General features: G+C 35.8%; 1 protein-coding gene and 1 long non-coding RNA gene across 7 annotated transcripts in view; both read right to left on the reverse strand.

Moving 5' to 3' along the window:
• The window catches only part of LOC149788763 (uncharacterized), a 168,994-nt gene extending 165,357 nt beyond the window's left edge, over positions 1-3,637 (reverse strand). For 5 of the 6 annotated variants that reach the window (XR_016424243.1, XR_016424242.1, XM_089974858.1 and 2 more), the window contains exon 1: positions 3,505-3,637. The gene's annotated coding sequence lies outside the window, so the exon portion shown is untranslated. The remainder of the gene's footprint in view (positions 1-3,504) is intronic. The other variant, XM_089974855.1, reaches the window with a different exon arrangement.
• Positions 3,638-11,211: 7,574 nt separating this feature from the next.
• On the reverse strand, positions 11,212-17,635 carry LOC149788766 (uncharacterized). Its single transcript, XR_016424427.1, has 2 exons — positions 17,514-17,635; positions 11,212-11,480 (listed from the first exon to the last, which is right to left on the reverse strand). It is a non-coding gene; the product is annotated as an uncharacterized LOC149788766 (long non-coding RNA).
• Positions 17,636-17,920: the final 285 nt, after the last annotated feature.

A 17,920-nucleotide genomic window follows, 5' to 3' on the forward strand; every position in this document is an offset into this window, starting at 1 on the left:
AATAGTCGTACATGAAAGTTAATCGAAACTGTACCACATTCCTGGCGATTGCGTGACGTACGTGATAGTCTCTAGAAACTATACCAAACAGCTACCAATGTAATGTGTCGTGTACGTTATTCACTAGGAACTGTATACATTGTTACCAATGAAATGTGTCGTAAACGATGGTCACTAGAAATTGTACCACATTGCTACCAATGAAATGTGTCGTACAGAATAGTCTTTAGAAACTGTATACATTGCTATCAATGAAATGTGTCGTACACAATATTCACTCGAAACTGTGCCTAATTGATACCAATGAAATGTTTCGTACACGATCGTCAGTAAAAACTGTAAACACTGCTACCAAGTAAATGTCTCGTACACGATGGTCACTAGAAACTGTATACATTGCTATCAATGAAATGTGCCGGGCGTCAGAAATTACTTTAATTCGTATATTTGAAAACAACATCCATTATAATTTAAGAAAAACGTATAGCTAAATAGCTAAACACTAGAATAATGAATCTGATGGATTATATTTTTTTAATTATTTCTTTATGTTTTTCTTTTATCTATCGTAATAACACTTTATGGTATCTAAATCGGCATCTTAATTATTTTTCGTATCGGGGTAAAGCTATTTAAAACTAAAATAAACTTACAAAGCTACCATTCCATACTCTCATACTCCTACTTGTTTCCACAATATTAAGTCTTACAAAATTAATGGCATTTACAAAAAAGCGCATGCAACAGAGTGGTTCTTAGAATCGCTACCATCCTACGCTCAACAACGATTTGTAGTTTATATATCTCTCTAGTTTGAACTCAACCATGATTTGTATCCATGTCAATAGTGGATAATAAATGATGTCGAAAGAAATGCCATTACAATAGCATTTTATACATTTTCGTAATTCTGAACACGACAATATAAATGCATATTTGTGTAGTTAGACAGATTGTTGTTGTTGTTGGGTTTAACGCAGTTTTTCGGCACAAAATATGCCCTATATGGAGGCAAATATTACTGGTGGATAAAGAACTCGTGAAAACTCCGGGAAGAACGACCGACCCAAGAGAAGCTACTGGCAAACTTTCTCGTGGACCTAGATTATCCGAGCCCGAGACTCTAACCCACGCAAGAGATGAGATGGCAATGATCTAGAACTTTGAGTGCTTGAGACCACTAGGCTCAGTCGGGCCCTGGACTGATACTTGCAAAATACATTGACTAGACAGAATTTACCGTAGGCGTATTAGGACTGGGTCTGTATGTAATTAGACTGATACTGACTGATAACTGCTCCCTCTCCTATGAGGCCCCGTAGCGGACAAAGGTTGGTCCAATCAGAACGTTGCCGTTGAGATTTTAATGTCATATGTCCAGAATTACAATGTCACGTGTTGTATCAAAAATGCTTGTCCTTAAAGTTTCATTTTCTAGGTCGAGATTTTAGATTGTATCTGTTGAGTTAAACAGTAGTGGTTTTAAGTTTTATTTTCTATGTCATGGGTTTAGATTGTGACTTTTGAATTACACGGCTGTGGTTGAAATTTCAATATCGTGCGTCGAAAATTCCTTATTTACGTATTGGTTCAAAGAGTTTATGTTGAAAGTTCCATTTCATATATTGAGCATTTAGATTTCATATGTTGAATTACACAACGATGGTTGAAAATTCGATGTCCAATGTCGAGTTTTTAGATTGTATCTTCTGAATTACTCGGCGGTTGTTGAAATTGTAAATTCATATGTTGAGAGTTTAAATTTAACATGTTGAATCACATTGATTGTGCAGAAAATTCCATTTCGTGTGTTGAGTTTTTAGATTGCATCTGTTGAATTACACAGCGGTGATTGGACATTAGATTGTGCTTGTCATAATTGTTCTTTTTATATGGTGCAATGATGTGTTGGAGTTAAAAGTAACATTAAACAATGTCCACTTTAACAATTCAAAATTATATCGAGCATTGAGACACATCATTCGTGCATTCAGTTATGAGGCACCATTGCATTTCATGCATTTACAGTTTGAAAGTTACCATTCACAGGCATATAATTACTATGAAATTCTTCGCATAAGGCCACTCTCGTGAACGAACCGCCTTAATTTTTAAACAATGATGCTGATTCTCGTTGTTGTGAAATTCAACTGATGAAATTTAAATAATCGCCATATGGAATGGAACGATCATCACAAACAGTTGCATGCAACGTGTGAATGAGTGAATCTCGACATATGATATTGGAATTTAAACCACCGCTGTGTAATTCAAATATATACTGTAAAACGTCGACACAGGAAATAGAACTTGAAACCACCACTGTATAATTCAACATATAAAAGCTAAAATGTCGATCTAGAAAATGTAACTTTAAGGACATGCAATTCGATCAAATACGTGATATTGGATTTCTTGAGATACGACGTCAAAAATTTCGGCTGCAAGTTTGTGACTGAACCAGCTTTTATCCGCTACGGCATCTCATATTCTCCCCAATTGTGAACACAGGTAATATGAAAGTGCATTTGTGTAGTTTACTAATCAGACAAAGAAGACTGATGTTTACAAGAATAATATAAATCCCTTAAAATGTACGCTTCCTGAATTACCTACTATGTCACGTTGGACAACATGTATTTTTCTACCTTCCCAGGCAAAGTCGTGACGCTGTAAAGAAACCCGCCAATCACTGCAGTGAATTTACGAAGCATGCATGAACAAACTAAGTAACGAATCGAATACACCTTGCCTGGCTGTATATGTTGCCACCTCTTGATTCAAGGATATTTTAGTCTCCAAAATATTTGTCTCCTAAATATTAAAGGTTACAAAAGTAATACGTGACTACACCAGAGAGCCCCTTAGATTCACTACCGTCCTCCAGTCAAGCCTTTACCAAAACGATTGGAAGTTTATAGATCTGTTTAAAGTCTGAAACCAACCATGATATGTATTTATGTCAATACTGGATAATAAATACCTTCAAAACTAATGTAATTCCAATAGCATTTTATCCATTTCCGTAATTACGAACACGGTCAATATTAATGCGTATTTGTGTAGTTAGACTGATATTTGCAAAATACATTGACTAAATAGAAGCCACCATAATTGTGAATTCGGGTAATATAGGTTGGGTTGGGATTTCGTCACTCCATTAGCGACATACTCTCCGCCATATTGCGAGGTGAAAATAATCTCTTAGTAACAGTACTATGGCGTTATGTATGTTCAATATTACAAACCGTCTTATTTTACATTTATATGGTTTATTTTTTTCAATTAGCAACTACTGCAAAGTCGTCTCTAAAAGCAGGATATAAAACCAGAAATGTGTGTCTAATTGTTATTGTAATTTGAAACGTTGAGGGACCGCGCACTAATTTTGTATGTAGTTAGATTTCCACTGGCCGATAACTGCCAAACACCCATTATGAACACATGTAATAAGAATGCTCATTAATGTAGTATTATAATCATATAAAGAAAACTGATACTTACAAAAATTATTTAAATCCCTCAAAATGTAAGATTCCTGAATTATCTGGAATATCAGTAACGATATGTCTTATTTACCTTTCCAGGCAAAGTTGCGACGCTATAAACAAACACACCAATCAATGCAGAGAATTCGTTAAGCATGCAGCAACAAGCTAGGTACTCAATAAATAACACCGTACCTGGCTAATTGGTGGTGTTTGGAACAATTAGTTCAAGGACATTTGAAGGATCAAAATAAATTGTATAGTGATATGTAGCCTATCCATTGGTCACGTGCTTTGTTCAAACAAAGAAAGGCAATTAAAATAAAATAACATGAAATAATGAACTAGGATCAAATTATGAGAACAAAACCTCGACCTTCGCAGCCATGGCTTTCTGTTTATTTATTAAATTTAGTATCTCGATTATTTCTATCTATATCTATCTATCTATCTAGTTGTCCGTCTGCAAGTAATGCTACCATCATCACCACCACCATGACTACAACAATACCTAATATCATTACAACTACCACTTCATCTAGTGCCGCTGTTCCTACCAAAGCCAGCACTCATCATCTCATCAAATAATATTATCAGAATCACTACTACTGTTAATGCTGTATTCATCGCTTTTTCTCCTAAATTAACAGTATGCTGTTTTACACAATCACTCGGTCTGCTACCACTATTAACACCTCAAAGGGTCATTGGTATTCATACAAACGCCATGTGAGGTTTGTTATGGTTGGGGTGGGGTGCTCCCAATATTGTATTTAAACTATTTTAGAAGTCCCACCCAGGCTCGATTTTGGTTGGAAGTTAAATTAGCGAAAGACAGATGTAGAGCTCTGATGCCACAGTCAGCAATGCCGACGGCTACGTGGTTAAATATACAAAAAGGTTGCAGTTCAGTGAATGACAATTCGATAACAATTCAAAAAACAAATGATTCAAATTCCCAAGTACACTCCTTCCGCTCGACCCTTTAATAGCCTACTGCATCACTTGTTTAGCAGTGTGAGATCGTTTTCCACCTGTCCTTGTATTCTACTCATTTGTGGTATTCTTTTCTCTCCTATTCCTCCCAATTACTTCTCCTCTTCCTCCCCGACTTTCTCAAAAGTCCTTCTCCTCCTCGACTTCTCTATACTCCTTCTCCTCCTCCTCCACTTTCTCCCCCAGACTCCTTTTCCTCCTCCACCACTTTCTCTCCACCGACTAGACTTTCGTCGACTTCGGCTCTTTCAGCTAGTCTTACTTCAGTCTCCAACTCTTGACGACTCGGGACTCAACCAAACCCGAAGCTCAGTGTCCCCTAAAAAGCTTCCTGCGAAAACATAAGGACGGTCCGATAATTTTCCATAGGCCTCTCATTTCATGCAGTTATACAGGCAAGCAGTCGATGGAGTGCGGTAGGGGTTAGGGACAAAAACGTTTAACCTATTGTACCTAATCTATTTATTTCATGTATGCTGAAAAATTGAGAAACGACATTCACAAGAGGGAAAATACCCACACAAAAGCAATTGTTCTGAAAGACTTATTCGGTTCGCAATGCATCCTCTATAGGGGCTCCGGGTGGAAAAGTAGTCTAAAGCGGTTTCTTGTGCCGATCACTGCAATCTCACCACTGTCCTCATAGGTTCGAGTCTTGAGCTCTGCCAATGGCGGTATGTGAGAAATTTTTCAAGTAGCTTCTCGTGGGTCGCTAGTTCTTACCGGGATTTTCCTCTGGTTCTTCCTCGGCCGGTTATGCTGGCCGCACTGTATAGTCCTACGTGTCCTAAAATAATGGCGTTAAACCCACAACAACGACATCAACACGCCTCGGTTATACATTGTGTAAACGCACTAGTCTTTGTATCGGCATGAAATTTGAGTTCATACATGTTTTGTAGGCAATTGTACTTCCCAGTCGGGCAGATTACATTACCTGGCTGTGCTCAATGCCATTATAGTCTCTCCATTTGTAAACACCGGTACAATAGCTCTCAACATTCTATAAAGATACACCCTGCTTTGTAATTATAAAGGAAAAGCGATCATTCGTTTTAAATGAAAGACAGGTGAATAATATGATTAACTGAACAACACAATGGTGTTTTCGTTCGTCAGCATTGTGTTGTTCTAAAGGAAACTAAGATTAGACGCAACAGGCAAGGGACATATTCTAGATTTGGTCTACATGATTGAATATGTTTTGAAAAACAAAGCTATCAGATAATTATTTTTCAATGTAACCTAATTATGTTACATTTATTCATAGATTAATAGGAGGAAAAGATCCAGTCTGCAGGAAAGGATAAAATTGAACACACACACACAATATATATATATATATATATATATATATATATATATATATATATATATATATATATATATATATATATATATAATCGTACATGTATGGTACGTAGGGTTGTACTTATGTAAGCATACGCGTAATCAGCTGGACTTTTACAGATTTATATGCCTAAATTAATCTCAAGAAAAGTATACTTTTGCTTTGCTATGTAATATAATTGTAATATTGTAAAATAATTGTGATATTGTAATATAATTGTAATATTGTAAAATAGTACAGGGACAGAATTCTAAAATTATAATGTGAATCATATGAAAATGACACGTGTGAATCACATTTAATGCTCAGGAATGACTAACATGAAAAATGATAAGAAAGATACACGTTTAGTTCAATGTGTCAAACTTATGTCTAAAAGTGGGATAGCTGTACCTTTATAAGTGGCACAGATAAAAAAAACAAATCTTACCATATATTAGTACATGACAAAAATCTGGGATAGCTGTACTTTTATTAGTGGCACAGACACAGAAAATAAATCTACCATATATTAGTACCATGACTAAAAGTGGGATAGCTGAACTTTCGTTAGTGGAACAGATACAGAAAAAAAGTAAATCTTACCATATATTAGTACACGACTAAAGCTAAACTTTCATTAGAGACACATGTACAGAAAAAAAGAAATCTAATCATATATTAGTCCATGACTAAAAGTGAGATAGCACAGTTCAGTTCTTACCTGTTCAACTTTTATGCTTATGTTTATTTTACCCCCCCCCCCTCAAATGGAGTTGTTTCTAAAGATGCCAAAATTTTGGAAAACGTCATCAGGGCACCCAGTGATCATAATTATCAGTTACCCAGGTGCCCAGTCAAAAAAAAAAATATAATAAATGTGAACCTGAACCTGAACTGCTTTGTTGTAAGTTCATAGAAGCAAGCCAACCCCGACCCCCAAGAGGTGTGTATATATATATATATATATATATATATATATATATATATATATATATATATATATATATATATGAAGAAAGAGAGAGATCGAAACGCTTAATTACACGTATTTGGACGCCAATTTTTGATCTGGGATGCAGAAAATCACTGTAATAGGTGTGCTAAAAATCAAAGACTTGCCAGTCCTGCTTCAGCCACCTGCTTTGTGGGAAAATGTGTTGATGAATTAGATGTGCTGATATTTACAATGACAGAATCCACTGACTGAATGACCCCTTGATGTACATACATGTTGCCATTTTATAAGAGTACAAAAAAGGAACATTATACAATAGCTGGGCTGCAAGTTCAAAGGCTTTTGACTGGCAGCTGGGTCGGAAAATGTACTGATATTTATAATGATTGAATTCAGAGGCAGAAAGACCCAGAAATGTACATGTGGTCATTTATAAAAGTACATCAAATTAACAACTTTAGCTTTTGTTATGGTGTTCATTTCCAATTGTTAGGCGAAATCACGTGGCCTCATAACCAAGACATGTTGAGACTTAGACAAAATGCCATTCGTAAGTGGGTGACAAGTCGCCTGAAATGTAAACTTCGCCTTCTTCTGTTAGGAAAGCAATAAAGACGTCGCCCTGTGGTTATTTAAGAGGTACATTGACTGATCAATTTCCTACGTGCTATCCTTTGATGATAAAACAAACTTGTATATTAAGACCAGAATCGGTGATTTGAATGTATATTAACTGCCTCTTATACACTATTTCGTCATAAAATTAGTTTGAAACTGTAAGTGAACCAATAGGCCTAACAGGAAATAATGGCAGACTTTGGTAAGACTGTCTGGGATGTACCAGTGTATTAGATTGTTTTCTTAAACCATCTGGAAAATATATTCAGAAAAAATAAACAAATCATTGAAACAGAAACCTAGGTATTATTTTATTAAATATTTAACTTTAAAATGCAAGTCACATTGATCACATACGTATGGGACAATGCTATCTTGTGGAATTCACGAGAAGCGCTTTAAGGTCTAAGCTGTTTTCTGACTTGACACGTATTTGCGAAAATACGGGAAAAGAACAGCAAATCAGATACTATTTTTGTGCCTATAATAATGCAAGTAGGTATAAAAATAAATAAACCATACATTTGCGATCATATCAATGGACTGTTGTAATGAAGCTATATTATAGTGAGTGATTACATTACGAAAACCTCTCCATCTCAAAATAGATGCACTCACGCCTGTGTTGATTCTGTAGGAAAGAAGGGACTGAAATTTTTGATGGTGTGGCTCCCATTTTTACCAAAATGGGAGTCCTGGACTCGTAATTTTAAAATCCTAGCGAGACCTCTGTATATATATATATATATATATATATATATATATATATATATATATATATATATATATATATATATATATGCCATGATTACAGAAAACTGTATGAAAACCGTACATTTTTTGTGCTACTTATCTGGATCGGCAGTTAGGTAAAATTCTCGTCACAAATCATCTAAATCCATGTGGATTAGTATGAGAATACAAACACAAATCAAAATGATTAATTATTTATGCATCGCGTTCACTTTAATTAGTCTACATCACATGTTTAACTTTCGCTCAAAGGTCATAAAGTCCACAAATTCTTAATGTTATCTTACATCACTGTCGAATTCTTCTTTCAAAATGTGTAAAGCGCTATTGATTTGTCCTTACCTGATGCAACATGTTCGTCAGTTTTACAAAATCCCTTCCCCTAACCTTTTTCAGTCATAACATCGATAAAGCCTGTTTTACAAAATCGCCCTCCTCCAATCTTTTTGAGTCAGGTAAAATCGATAAAGCCTGTTTCGCTTGATCATATTTGGCAACATGTTTTTTCAATACAGACTGGTCTACTACAAGGTGTGTATCAAACTATAATGAATCTGTGATGCATGGGTTAACCCGTCTGTTTTCTTCTAAATGTGTCATGTACAGTTACTTTAAATAGTAAAGAAAGGAAAGTGTTTGACATACTTATCAAAATGACCGCACACATCAGTAATATGTGATCATTAGATGAAGATCTGTAAGGGATCAATGTTACAGGACACAAGCCTCGAACTGTACTCATCATGTTGTGTCTCGCTCACTCCTGACGTCTCCAGATATAATTTTTGATCTGAACTTGGATACATTTTTAATGGGGTGGATTTACATGAACTAAATGGGTACCCTATAGCTAATTGTATTACCTGGGTAATTATGAATGGGTTGATACCTGAGTACCTAGGTATCCATTGGCACCATTAGTTATTTCCAAAACTCTTGTCCACCTATCCATTTGTCTCTTTTTCTGAATACATGTTTATCTGTATTTGCTCTTCTGTATTCAAACCCTTTTCCTCCTTTTTACATATTTATTTACAAAACTATTCTAGTATCAAATAAATACAACGTGATTTCCAATATCTTTTTATTTTATACTTTAGTTGTGTTATTTTGTTGTCATATTTTCGAGCAATGCTCAAAGCCTCAACAATTTGTGATTAGGAATATATCATAATATTTCACTTTGAAAAACTTTGAAGAGGTTAATGAAATTACAACTGGGAATGAAACTGCGATTGAGGTAATAATAATAATAGGTCAGTGTGACTTGTATATCTCATTTGACTAATTTTGGTTTAATTTGATGTTTTTATTTTTGATTTGCATGTTTTAATCAATAAACGAGATAATTAATGTACAAACCACTTTTTACTACACCTATAACATCAAAGATAACATATCTGTATTTAATATCTGCTGCCTTAGGGTAAAGTTTGAATTTAGTTCATGACTGTACAGGTTTTGGGCATCCTGTCTACATGTATCAGTAGCACCATGAAACTTTGGGATACATCTTGATGAGCACTGTTTCCCCATTTCAGTAGTAGGTCATTATGACCCATATTTTACAGTTGACTAACTTTGTTTAAACTTTATGTGTGATACTTATTTCTCAGGCACTGTGTATATTCATGCTAAAGTCATGACATTGATCTTGATGTGCATGTCTCTTACTACCTGTCTTACACCAGGGTCAAGCTAGACTTGAACTTTAAGGAAAAGTTGTTGTTGTTTGGGGGTTTTATGCAGTTTCTCTGCATAAGACAGGATCAACATGGCAGCCAGTATAACTGGTGCAAGAAAGTTAGCAGTTATTTGAACATCCTGATATAATGATACTCATTTGAAATCTATTCAGTTGGGGCATATGCTTTGATAGATTTCACATACTCAAAATGTCACTTTCAGAGTACCAGCTGTACCACTGTTTCAATTTATTTTCTAAACTCCTGAGAATGCTGATACAAGAAAAGTAAGTCAGCCTACTTTAGGTGTGAAGTACATGGCATACTTAGAAGAATTGAAAAAAGTAAGCTTACGTTGATGTTTTCCTTTGTAACCTTTTTATCTAATAGCCTATAATGAAACATTGGATTTATTACTCTCTACCAGGTTTGTTTAGTCACCACCCAGGCTTTTATTGTTTGTCATCTTGCTATCATACTTGATAAAATCAAGCATTGATGTGTGCAGGGTAAAATACTATAAACATCATTGTCTTTAAGAACAATGTTATAACCCATGCTAGCAAAATTATTGGAATTTGCACACACATTAAATGTATTTCATAATGAGTTTTATGTGTGAAATGTTGTATTGTTTACCTGGACATAATACACTTTGGTATTTTTTCCCTGTATGCTGTTTCATGTGTGAATTGTTGCTGCCGTGGAGCAATCATTAGCTCTCTCTCTCTCTCTCTCTCTCTCTCCTTTGTCTGTTTTTGTATCTAATTTTCAGTTTAATGACATATTGAAACCTTTGAGGACAATCAAACACATTAAATGTATTTCATAATGAGTTTTATGTGTGAAATGTTGTATTGTTTACCTGGACATAATACACTTTGGTATTTTTTCCCTGTATGCTGTTTCATGTGTGAATTGTTGCTGCCGTGGAGCAATCATTAGCTCTCTCTCTCTCTCTCTCTCTCTCTCTCTCTCTCTCTCCTTTGTCTGTTTTTGTATCTAATTTTCAGTTTAATGACATATTGAAACCTTTGAGGACAATCAAACACATTGTAAATCTTCACATCAGCGAACAATATGTCAGTGTGGTTACTCAACTTATGTGATGCACACAGTATGATTTTGAAAAGCGGATAAATTTCATTTGCGCATAAGTTTTGTAACTTTGCCCTCTTAGTAAGAGGGCTGGTTAATTGGATTTGGCTGGCGTTATCTAGAGGATGACCTCCCGCAATATTATAGCCCGGTTGGAATGGAAAGATAGAATTTCAGCAGAGAACTGAGCAAGACTATTGGAAACAAATAGTGCAATACTAATTCCCCTAGACAAGAAAAATAACAAGATTTAATATCAATTAATAGCAGCAATTCCAATTCAGCTTGAGTTATTTCAGCAGAATTTAATATCAGCGACTAATGTGATTTTATTTCATCATAATAACGAAAGGTGAAAAGAGCGCAATGTCCACGAATAACTGCATCACCTTCCTCCCTTGATCGTGTGTCAACATCTTCCTATATACTCGAGCCTTCATATTATCTGTGTTTCACCCCTTTCTGGAGTTCCTAGTCCTTTATTCTCAACTCATCACTTCTTTTTTTCGGACTTCCGTCCTCAGACTGTCCCTGCTTTCCCCAGAAAGCTGTTCCTTAAACGACAAAATTACCCCATAATCTCTATATGTAACACTTTCTAATGTATATAAATTCCCTCAATGTTTTACTCAAAAGCATATTAGCTATCCACACTGCATAAATTCTGATTTAATCCGATATAACATCACCCTCGCTTCACAGCGACCGGCCGTAAATTAATACGTGAGCAGTATATCCAAATTGCCATATATCTTTATCTACGCTACACATGCTCGATTAGTACTGCATAATATTCACAAAATTCTAGCTCACAGTAATCCCTAACTTACAAGATTATTTAAACATTACATAATCAGATATAACTATGCGATTATCACTAACTCACGATTTTCAGTATCTTCCTAACAAACAAGAAAATTATTTCATAGAATCCTATGAAATCCTGCACATGAAACTCGGAGAGTATGCAATCGTTAATTCTATACATGAACTAGTAACTGTAAAATTAAAGAGGTAAATTGCATAACAACTCTAGCATTAATAGATTTCCATGTCATTGAATAAACGATACATAATATGGGTCGTAATCCTATCAAACACATTTGCATAAAACAATAAAAAACAGAAAATTCCGTGGAAAATAAAAATTGCGTACCTCAATGCTGTTCTCTTTCAGAAATTGTGTTTCCTAGTACTAAACCCTGTCTTTTCTTCAAGACAGCCACCTGGTTCCCTTTTCTTGTTTAACGAGGAAAACACTGTTCTTTTTAGGCTTCCTCGAATTCAAACTTCTCTCTCTCTCTCTCTCTCTCTCTCTCAGAAATTTTAAGACTAAAGAATTTCACATTACTTTCAAATTGTACGCCTTAATTTATTTGGCCAGTCGTAAGCAACGGTTCCTAAATTATCCCTTGATAATCATTTCCTTGGTTAGAGATTAGACAGCATAGAATCTGTGAACTACGGTGTATATCAAGTTCCCTTTGAAAATGATAATTTGACATGGGTTCCTATCAAGTAGTTATAGTTGGTAGCTAAAATGTTTGCTTTCTGAGGACAGCGTTGCGATTCCCTGGTCAATCTCACTGAGCCATAAATGCTAGCCTTTCCAGTTTTAACACGGCCATGGGGGAGGAAAAGAAGAAATGTCGAAGTGACCCTTCACAAAATCTTTTCTGGCCAAAATGTGATAAAATGTTAATGCTCAATGCATTTCAACTTTAAGGTTCAATGCAATTCAAAATTCGACACTTTACAAGTTGCTTATAAAAAAACTATATGACCCTGGCCTATAGCCAAACTAGGGAAAACCACAGGAATATGTTCCGATTAAAGTCAGCATCAAAACGTTCTTCCCACATATCATATAAACTTTGAACAAATTACCTTCAATAATTGCTGAATTTCCTGACTTGGTATCTCACAATCAGCATATTTCCAAAAAGCACATTATAATGAACTAGAAAACTACAAGTAAGACCTAGTGATTCTCAGGGCTATGCCGGTTGAGGTTCTTTGTCTCATAGCCGGTACCGTAGCCATACTGGTCTGAGTATAAAGGGACGAAAACGTACACTGACTCTTTTCCGCCTTTCCTATAATTACTCTTCTGACTGTCTTTACTTATCTTTGACCATGCAACACCACCTGCTTAATAGTCAAGTGTGACTGCGTCAACACATATCCAGATAGATAAATACAAAATGTATACGGAATGAAAACGGTACAGAGTTAGTTTTTTTAATATATTTAACTACTTTATACCTATATGTGGGCACGGGGAGGCAAATTAAACATTATTTGCCTCTGTTTTGGGACACATGATTTAGGTAACACAAAGTTTAATCGTAAATCGTGGGTCAGAAGAAAAACATAGTATCTTGTGCCAGGATATATGGTAAATCTGGATAGATACGGATTGAAATGTTAAACCAATCCAAAATGCGTGTTACAAACTTAAATCAGAACACGGTGTTTCTCTTCCAGTCAGAAGAGAGCGAATAATAGACGTCATATTCAATATATGGATGCACCAGCGACCTTACGTTTCACCATTGCGGGCTTTTGCAGCAATGTTTGAGTACCATACTTATGGCTAAATCAATGAAGACGATGCATTTGGGGTGAGCCTATTGATGACATCTCCTATATTCATAGTGACATTACATGGACTACTTACGCAGCTCTAATCAATATTCCCTTGACGAAGATGACTTCATTTGAGCCTTCACTGATATGCCGTTGTCTTCCCGATAATTGTTGCCTGCAACAGTAAGTAGTACTACGTTCACCTCATTCCCCGTCGTTGGTGGATGACTTCCGAAAGAGACAGAAGAAAGATCTGGAGAGATCTTTCATAATGACAGAAGAAGTGTACAGAAGAGGAAAAAGAAAGTAAGAAGAAGAGACGAGAAAACTTTGAAGTGTGAAGGACAAACTGAAGGGAGTGTAAACAAAAAGTGCTATCCATGGATTCTGCAGAAGAATACTAAGTATAACTAGACAGAATTAATATTGTTTTGCAAATAATAATATCATACCGGTCAAAGACGTTTTGATTCGTACTCTACGGAGATTCTAAACCAGATCCGCGAGTAAACGGCACCCATTGTCTTGCCTGCAAGTACCAGCCCATATTCCATCACGAGAAATATTGTTGCGTGTTTCTACAATCATTTCGTCGGGTGTTGGTGCGAACCATAGGATCAGCGAATCTTTGACGCGCACTGTCATGCTCGAGAACAAATCATCATGATCGGCAGAGCTGCTTACGAGACTTTCCTCCAATGCCACATTCAAGTGGTGATCGAGCACCAAGACTAACACGTAAAGCAGATTTTGATTGTTTCTAATGCCGTTGTTTTGGCCTCGTATTTGATATTCTGCTTTAAATTACTGTGAAATTTAAGTAAAATTCTCATTACCCAAATGATATTACTAAAACGGAAGATCATAAATTGTGCGATACTTTTGTCCAGCTACGAAAGAACGCAGACCCTTCAAGCGAAAATCCGGCCAAAGTACCTTTTATCATTAAAAGTATCTTAAACCAATTTTTTATATCACTCTTTTTGAGCTGACATAAAAAATTGAAACGCTTTTCGCTACTTTCGCATATAGACCATGCTGTTGCTACATGTACTATTTTTGATAATAACATTATTATTATAATATTCGCTGCTTACTTACTATTCAATGAATAGCTTATTCAGCATTTACGATTTCATTTTTTTACTACACATTATCATGTGATGACTTTTAACTCTTTTCTTTCTCGTATAACTGACCATGTATGTATAGTTGTTGTGCCAAGATAATCCCTGAGTCAATCCCTTATGTCCCAGATACGTAATTAAAACAAGTCATACACTAAATTTTAGTCCACTTCGACAAAACCCTGTATGATGCATTTAAACAAAAGAGTAATTAAATCTTTTCTGGTTTATTTGAGACCCATCCGGTAGCCTAGTGGTTAGAGCGTCTGCCTTGGATGCGACAGGTCGTGGGTTCGATACCCAGCCGAGTTATATTAAAGACTTACAAAAATAGTACTAACGGTAGCCTCGCTTGGCGCTCAGCGTTAAGAGGTTAGTACTAGGACTGGTCGGCCTGGTGTCAGGATAAATGTGACTGGGTGGGACATCATGCTACATGTCTACGGCATGATGCCCCAGTGCTATACATCACTATAAACTGTCACACTGCGGACATCGTAGCGATATGACCGAAAATTGTTAAAGCTACGTTGAAAATCCAAATCGCACACTCCGGTTTATTTGAAACACTCCATAATATCGTTAATTTAATTTCATAATTAGATATACTCACAAATTCTTTCAAAATACTATATGTATCAATCTGTAAATTTTTCTCCATTTATATAATATAAATTGGTAATTGTTTTTTTTTTAAAATTCTTTTACCCAAACAATCTCAGCCACAGCGAATATACACGGAAGAAAAGTATTTATCAATGAAATATATTTATACGTAATGTTGTGTTGATAAATACTCATAACTTGAAACATAAACAACCAAAGCATTCTGAAAGGCAGTGATTAAAAGTGAGTTTATTATTTGAATACGTCAAAACTACAATTTAGGATGATATCTACAACAACACAAATATTAGCACAAATTTAAATTTAAATTAAATGAAGAAGCATCAAATTAGGACTAAATTGCATGCTGTCTTGCAGCTTGCACCTTAAAGAAAGACGCTAACAGTAGGGCAGTTGATGGTGTAAATTACAAATACATAAGCATAAAAGTAAACACAACCATTATCTGTCGTCATATTGCGTGTATGTGTTATTTGCAAATATTACACATAAAGTCTTTAACAGTCCAAGGACAGGAAGACATATATAAATAAATTAAAATCAGAAGTGATTTGGCAGATCATTGCAAAGAGTCGCAGCTGCATATCTAGATGACTTTTTTGCCAAATGTTGAGGTTTTACATTTTGGGACATCAAAGATATTTCAGTATCTAAAATATTTTTGTCGATTTGTAACATTAAACCATCCAAACATTTGGTAACAATTTTGAAAGGCCCTAGAGCCATTACCCGAAGTCAACGCACCTTTAAGATTGGTATTTTTACCTTAAATAAAAGCTTTTAGCAGCTGATTGTGTAGTCATCTAACACAACTCTTAGAGCATGTTCTTGTATATTTTCAGGTTTATTGGTATTCATGTCGCAACAGAAATGCCAGGATAAGGGAGATAAATCAAAGCTGGAGAGGATAAATGAATAGATGGTTGTCATATTTAAGCAACTAGTAAGTTGTGAAATGTTTGCTTCGTAAAATAGTGTAAATAACTTCAGTTCACCTTCGGCCCACTAAACAAACACAAAAATATAAGATGAGTCGCAGTTCGCCGCAATGCAAGCTGAAGCGTATTGATGTGGCGAGGTTGGTTTATCTATTTTTTTTCATTTTTATTTTTTTTGTCTTGGTGTTGGCGTGATTTTCCTTTCATCTAATTGCTTACGTATTGACTCATAACACACAAACTCACGATTGCCGATAGAGGTTGTTGTTGTTTTAGGGTTTAACGCCATTTTTCAGCACAAGATAGACTATACATGGTGACCAGTATCACTAGTGGAGGAAGAACCCTGCAACACCCAAGGAAGAACCACCGACCCACGAGAAGCTACTGGCAGGCTTTCCCACGTACCCACGCAAGCCGAGCCATGGACTCGAACCCACGCAGACAGAGGTGAGATGGCAGTGATCCAGTACGGTGAGCGCTTTAGACCACTCGGCCACTCTGGGCCCCCGCTGATAGAGGTAAAGATAACGTTATAAGGTATAGAATAAATGAATCTATCTTGCTATCAAAATCGAAACACTAAATCTAACACTGCTAAGGACGCACAAATCTCGGCTTTAAAGACGTATCCATGCACAATATGAGAAATCTCAACATCATCATGGAAAATTGAAGTCGCTGACAAACAGCAGAGACAAGATGCGCTAAAACCATCGGATTTGACTGCAACATCATGAAACAGTGGCTGGGCCAACGCAGAAAGTAGTGCGCCAGCAAGGTTACACCGATCACAGAAATTGTGTCACTTTTAACAGGCTCTGCCATTTCAGAGGAAACACAGCAAAAAAACCTCAAACGCCCAAAGGCTACTGCATACCAGTCGTCTTACGTAGACAGACGGATTCTAACAGTATATTATGAATGGCATGTTAGTTCGTGGCTTGTAGGGCAATTTCATTGGTATGGCAGATTAAGAGACCCGTGTAATGGACTATATTCTTGCTTCTGGTGAGTTTTCTCTCAGTTTTTGTATTTTAATGTATTGGAGCATGACGCATTGGTGCATTTTCCAATATATTGCTGTTTGAAATTTGATATACAATTGGCATTATGTTTCATCTCTCCAAAGAAGGTTCATCATCTATTTATTTTAAATGGAGATAGCAGAAGAAATACCGTGTGACATTTCTCACTTTTCTGGAAGACATTAATACGTATAAGCATGGCATATCAAACACGATGTAAATGCATGTAAACACATTAGTAAATAAAGGAATTGAAATAAACAAACAGCTATACTTACCTATGGTACAGTAAATATGTCGACCTGCAACCTTCCTGGCTTAAAGAGCCTAATAACCAAACAAACTAGGCATTGCTAAAACATTTTCAGCAAGCAAATTCGATAGACGATCTTTTTTCAATGCATGATAGAAAGAATAAGTTTAAAATGCATTGGTCACGAACAAGGTGTAGATCAATAGAGAACTAAATGTTATTTTGTAAAGTGATATCAAAGAGCGTAACTAAAACCGTGAAAAGATTCATTCACGTTTGGTAATTGATAAAAGAAATCTGGTATATCTAATTGTTATTTACAACATAAAAGAAATGACAGGTAAACCTATTTCACATGCTCTTTTACTGACTAACAACTCGTCCATTCAAATATAGCTACATTACAAATGAAAGAATAGCACGTGATGGCAA

The sequence above is a fragment of the Sinohyriopsis cumingii genome, chromosome 11, assembly GCF_028554795.1.
Source record: "Sinohyriopsis cumingii isolate HCF-2022 chromosome 11, ASM2855479v2, whole genome shotgun sequence".
NCBI classification, from domain to species: Eukaryota; Metazoa; Mollusca; class Bivalvia; order Unionida; family Unionidae; genus Sinohyriopsis; species Sinohyriopsis cumingii.